Source organism: Fukomys damarensis, unplaced genomic scaffold (assembly GCF_012274545.1).
Source record: "Fukomys damarensis isolate Sample0158 unplaced genomic scaffold, DMR_v1.0_HiC HiC_scaffold_38, whole genome shotgun sequence".
NCBI lineage: Eukaryota > Metazoa > Chordata > Mammalia > Rodentia > Bathyergidae > Fukomys > Fukomys damarensis.
Window position 1 is genome coordinate 30,442,823 of NW_022900950.1, and position 6,797 is coordinate 30,449,619.

Here is a 6,797-nt window from a genome sequence, read left to right on the forward strand (position 1 = left end):
ACAGGTCTGGGCCGAGCCGGAGCCTGGCGGCCAGAAGGGGAAGGCGAGAGAGAAGGCGGCGCGGAGAGCTGAGTGGTCGCTCAGCTGCTTTGGCTGCCGCGCCCCGCACCCATCCCACCCCAGCTGGCAGTGCAGCGCTGGCACCCTGGCGGACCAGGAGAGTGCTTCTTCGGAGCCCCGCGATGACCTGTTTCGATCCCGTGGTTTCCCTGGGGAGTCCTAGTTTCCAGGGCCCACGCCTTTCCCTAAACTGCTGTATTCAGAGTGATACTGTATTCAGGGTCAGCAGAAGGGACGAAGATCCCTATAGGAGCAAAATGCTCAGCCAGCAATTTTTGAATTGCAGTTGTCCACATTGCAGAGAAGCCCTCTTCCTTAATCGTGTCCTGGTCCTGTTCGCTATCCTTGCTCCTTGGGAGCATTTACTTAACTGGATAGATGATGCTGCGATATATGGACCATCATTATCATCACCAAATTGCACTGATTAAGTGCTCTTGGGGCTGGGATTTCAAATGGAAGTCATTTCCTGAGTTCTTACAGAAGCTTCCTGCAGACGCTGGCTAAAACCCAATTTATTTAAGGTATTGCAGTGGCCTTGTTAATTTTTTTTCACTCTACCGAATCAATTGATTCTAAGATTAAGAAGCTGATAGTCTGCTTTTATGAGCCTACATTTTTTCTGAGTACAAAATCACAGCACCTCCTTTCTTCGAAGTTAAAACCTTATTGAGGAATCACCAGTTTGAAGATGGCAGAAGGAAAAGCACGAGATTCTGTGCAGTTAGAGATAGCGTGAGAGCAGGAGCATCATCCTCTGACCCAGCTGGTCCCAGGTGCTCTCATTCCTACCTGAGGGTAACAGGCTCAGAACCTTAGCTCCCTTAATTCTCTTCTTTCTCTCATCAGTCAGCTCCTCTCTCTGAAAGGTTGGCCAGGTCTCCTTGCTTGCCAGCCTATCAGCCCATCTCTCTGGCTGCAGCCCTCCCCACCCCTCACCTGCACTTCTGGTACCCACCTCCCTCTCTCTCCTCCATGCAGCACACCGCTGCTGGTGTGTGGCTCCCCTTCCTCGACTTGGCACATCCCTTCCAGCATGCTGGAGACCCCCCTCTGCCTCCAGAACAGTCTGAGCTTTCTACCTTGACAGATTATGCTTTGGGTTATGCAGACTTGTTTTGTGGTATGTCACGTCCCCGGGGAGGCCTGAAGCCTAGGACTTCTGTTGTCCCAGGCAGTACTTCTCAAGCTTGCTTATGCGTACAGCCTACCCAGGATTACAAATCCATCCTTTTGAAGTGCAGTCCACATTCTGTATTTGCAGAACTCTGACTCAGGGACGCTGACTCTGCTTACCTGGAGAGGCCAGGTTCTATGGAATGTTAAGACTCACTTGTACACGGTAGGGAAACAGATGCCAATTCATCTGAAGAATGGTGCTGAAGGCTGGGTACAAAGATTCAGCAAGATCTGGTTTCTGTGCTCACAGGTGTGTACGGTCTGGTGGTCACACACACACAAATCGACAGTAATGTCAGACAACAAATGTATTAATGTGGGATGTACACCCCCACCCTTGATTTATATCTTATAAATCAAAGCAATTTTAGAATAAAGCATGTTTGGTAAACACATAGAAATTTCAGCAGAACACAGTTCAAGCTGCCTTCCGAATGTTTAGGAACCTCACATAAGCAAATTTCTATGGCTACATGAACTCTATTCTAGCCAGTGTCATGATGGACCCTAGTCTCACAGAACTTTTAGGAGCAGAATTTACTCATTTTTCATATGTTATGAAAAATTCATGTGTTTGTGAAATTTCATGTGTTTGTAAAATTCATGTGTTTGGGAAGTAAGGAAGAACTGAGGATTGTGGAAGAGAAAAAAGTACTGAAGTAGATGGGAGATGTGTATATATATTTTTAAGTGGAACCTGAGCAGAATCAAAAAAGGAATTGAGAAAGCATACTCCCAGGGCTTGGATACCATCACATGACAGAGCCACGGCCAGCTAAAAGCAATGTGGATGCTCAGCACCTCCAGGTGGCCAGCATGAGTTGAGTTCACAGTTCTCCTCCCTTACCCCCTTCCTCAAATGCTACTTTTCTGTACTCCTGATTCCATCTTTATTGGTGTATTTGTCAAGCTTTTTGTCACCCAGGAGCTGAAATCCAATTCAAACTTGCTTAAGGAAAAAGGGATTTTGGCATTTGGTGTCTAACATGCAGAGAGGAAGAACAGGCTGCAAGAAACAGCCCCACCCCATCCCATCAGGCCATCAGCTCCTCCCTGAATTATTTCTGCTTGGCCTTGTTTCTATCTTCACTGCCCTCACACTTTCTTAGCTCAAACAGGTCTCTTTTGTATATCACTGGAAAGTGACCTCAGTGAAATTCCATGGAGAACCCTCACCTGGCTTGAACAATGTGCCCAGCTACCAGCCACTCACTGCAGCTAATGAGATGCAGTTGGCCCATCTTGGGTTGCACATAGAGGCCTTCAGTGGATGTCTGCTCTAGGCTGGCTCTTGAGTGGCCCTAAAAGACCCATGTGTTTAAAGGCTTGCTTCTTGGGATGGTGGATGAGATAACCCTTAGGAGATGAGGTTTGTGCCCCCTTAAGCCATTCAGGGGCATGCCTTTGAGAGGCATTGTAGGATATTCCTCTTCCTGGATCTCTTTACTAGCTGGTTCATGATGTAAGTGGCTTGCTCTACCATGTGTATCTGCCTGCTGCGCTGCCTTACCATGGGACCAAAGCAATGGGGCCAAATGGTCAGTGACAGGAACCTTGAAAAGTGTGAGTTAAAAGAAACCTTTCGTCTTCATAAATTACTTATCTCACTGACTAATAGAACATCTCATCCAAACTTCACGGAAGGAAAAGTAAAGGTAGGCAAAATCCGGAGTGTCCTGAGCAAGTTAGAATCAGGTAGGCGGATGATAGATGCCTACAGATGGTAGGTCACCAGAGCCATACACAAGCTGTCCATGGTGCCTGTCTTCTTTGTTTATTTGCTGCCCATTACAGAACACTGCAGCAGATGTCCTCAGTAGTTGATGTCCATTACCTTTTCATCACTTATCTTTTTGGCCACTGTTTAAAATAAGTTCAGCAAGATATTATAAACCTTCCCCTTTGGAGTGGCACTTTCACAACGTATACTAATAGTTCTTGTTTTGTGTGAGAAAGGCTCTGTGCATATCTTATAAATAGCACCTTGGCCAACTTAAACCCCAAGGTCATATTTATTAGCCCCTCCTCATAAGTGGATTGGTAAATCTTGAGCTGTCCCAGATTGCTGGCAGGAAATAAATTGAGCCGGTATTGTACATTACATGGTGTCTGTGTGGAAATTTTACTGGTCAGCTTCTTTCCTGCTTGTGTTAATGATTACCAATTTCCATGGATGTGATTAATTACTGTACTGTTCTGAACTGTAATGATCATGTTTCAGTTTGGCCAGCCCAGTGTAGATATCACACCTGAGAATAAAACATGATCCCAAATTAAAGTTTAATTTGATTTATTCATTATCTTACTGAAAATTTTACTGCCATCTAATCTATTCATAGAAAAATACACATTTCACAATTGTACAGTACACTGAAGATTACAAAATGAACATACCTATGTAGCCACTATGCTTTTTGAGAGATATTGCATTACTAGTACCCCACCATCACCTTCTTACACCTTTCTAGTTATTCTCTGAAGGGAAATCACTGTTCTGAATTCTAACACCACAGATTAGGTTTGCCTGTCTTGGGACCTTGTACCAATGGAATCAGACTGCACAGACATTTATGTTTGGCTTCTTTCACTATGTTTTCTGTGAGAAACATATTTGTTTGTTGCACAGAGCAGTTGTTATTTTTCATTCCTGCACAGTATTCTGTTGTGGGGAGATTGTCTTTGTTTGGGTTGCTAGAACAAAATACTTTAGTGTAGGTAATTTGTAAACATCAGGAATGTGTTGCTCCTAGTTCTGAAGGTGAGAAAGGCCCAGATCAATGCATCCGCAGGTTTGATGTCTGGTAAGGACCCATTCCTCGTAGATGATACCTCATTACTGCATCATATGCAGAAGGAATGAGCAATCTTCTCTAAGGGCACTGATTCTAGTCATGAAGCTGGAGTCCTTGGGACCTAATCACCTCCCAAAGGCCCCACCTCTGAGTACTAACACACAGGGGATTAAGTTTCATCATAAGGATTTGAAGGGGACACACACATTCAGACTGAAACAAAACCGACCTGCTATCTAAGGAGCATAAGGGGCCTCTGAAAAATCATAGCATGCCATTCTTCTCCCTTTTAAAATTCCTTCTGCACCTCCCATTCTAATAGAGGAAAATGGTATTTCACAGGAACATCAAAGAGAGACAGGAGGGGAGCAAACTTTACATGGCGATAATGTTCAGCTTTTGATTCTGTGAGAAAAAGGAGAGCTCCATTGTCAGCAATAATACTGCTTCATTTCTGTGCTTTTGTGTTTTAAAATTATATTTCTAAAAAATATTTTTTTCTGGTTTTATATATATATGCAGAAATTTTGGAGTCTACAACTAAAATTTAAAAGTAGAATTTAGTGTGTGCTCACAGAGAGAGCTCCTGGGGAATTTTTGCCAATGTACATTTTTAATGAATTTATTTGGGATTTGGGGGGATGTAGGGGAATACTTTGAGGTGCAGCCTTTGGAGATGTTTTACCCACATGGTTGCACAGAGCAATGACAGCTTTGTTTTAGCTTGGATTTTCAGCTGTGCCTGTGTCTGGTCTCTGCTTTATGATGCAGGCAGCAAGCAGGGACCATCCTGCTCACCTTCAGGTGGATGGTTAGGTGGGCTTTCAGCTGCCCCTACCCCTCCTCACTGCACTTTCTGTGCCAGCCTTTCCTCCACCTGCTCCAGCTGCCCCTTGGTTCTTGCACTGGCTGAACACTGACCTCCAAAAATATCCAAGTCCTAAATTCAAAACCTGTGACTATTACCTTATATGGAAAAATTGGCTTTGCAGAGATGAGTAAATTAAGACTCTCCAGATGGAAGATTATTCTGGATCACCAGGTGAGCCCTAAATATAACCGCACAGGTCTGTATAAAAGGGAGGCAGGAGGATAAGAGTCAGTGATAGGAAATGTGAGGATAGACTGGAAGGAGAAAGACAAAGGGATCTGAAGATACTGCACTGCTGGCTTGGAAGACATAGAAGGGGACCAGCAGCCAAGTGGGGCAGGCAGCTTTTGGAAGCTGGAATGAGCAAGGGAATAGATTCTTCCTGGAGCTGCTAGAAAGACTGTAGGTCTGTGGACTACAAAGGCCTCTAAGCTCCAGCATAAATTTCTGAGTTAAAAATTGATATGTTACTGCTAGCTAAAGTCCATAGTTTTCATTCTGGTTCACTCAGTGTTGTTCATTCTGAGTTTTAACAAATCTGTAATGATACACTCTAGGTTTGGCAATAATGAGTAAAAATGCTATAAACCTCAATATTCAGGTTTTTGTGTGGACATTTTTTCAACTCCTCTGAGTAGTCCCCAAAGAGCATGCTTGCTAGGTAATGTGTGTTGCAGAAGCCATAACATTAGGATTAATTTGTTACAGCAGCAGAAGACAAAAAACCATCTTCTGTCATGAGCCCAGGAGACCTGTGCTGCCCAAGAGCCCTGGAAACTTTAACTGTCTCCCTCATGACTGACAGTGCCCGGTCTCTAGCTGCTAACTGCAGGATCTGATATTTATGAAGACTCACTGTGTGCCAAGCACTGTTTTGCGCTTTAGAATCACTTTCTAACTCAATCCTCCCAACTATCCTGTGAGGTAGAGGACCTCTTGTGTCCTGTTCGCTGGCGAAGTGAGGTTGCATACCTGCCCCCAAAGCCAGGCAATCAGATGCCAGAATCTGCTCCCTGAGCCACCTTGTGAACAAGTGTCACTTAATATTAATCTTTAAAAATATTTTTAGAATATTTTTAGAAGTGACCTGATGTCACTTCTTAGATAAGAGGTAGAAGACCCTGCTTGGTATGGCTTTCAAAAAGATAGATGCTTATACTACACAACTCTATCCCAGAACTTCATGGTTATGTCATAATTTTGAATCCCAGTTACATTCTGAGAGGGACTAAATCAAACTTTTTGTTGTGTCTTGAACATTTTATGTCCTCAAAATCTATATATTAAAATCCTAAATCCAATGTCAGGGCATTAGGAGGTAGGGCCATTAGGAGGAGACTAGTGCCCTTAAGAAGGGTTGAAGATTAGAGTTCTTCTCTTCTGCCACTTGAGATTACAGCAAAAACCCAGGAGTCTATGTTACAGCTATGTTATGTAGATGCCTCCCCTCCCAAGCCCCACACGCTCATAAGTGAAACTTTGCGGAGGTTGCTGCATCATGGGTGTGTGACACTGGATTAAAGGGTATATGGTACTGGATTGGCCCACTAGTTGGGCTAGCCTAGTTCTGGGTATGGCTGAATGGATTTACTGAACACAAAAGCCCCACCTGGGGGGTGAGTGGCACTAAACAATAGGCTTGGAACCTGGATGGAACGTAAAGGGAAAAGCAGGTTTCCCTCCTACCTGCCACTTCGTGAACTGTTCCGCCTCTGCCATGCAACACTGCCTTGTGGCCAGCCAATTATGGACTGAAACTTCTATGAACCGCAAGCTAAAATCTTTCCTCTTTTAACTTCTGGGCATCGGTTATTTTATCCCGGCAATGAGAAAGAAACGAAGACAGTCTGAGACTCAGGGAGTGGGATTTCACCCGACACCAAACCTTCCAGCAC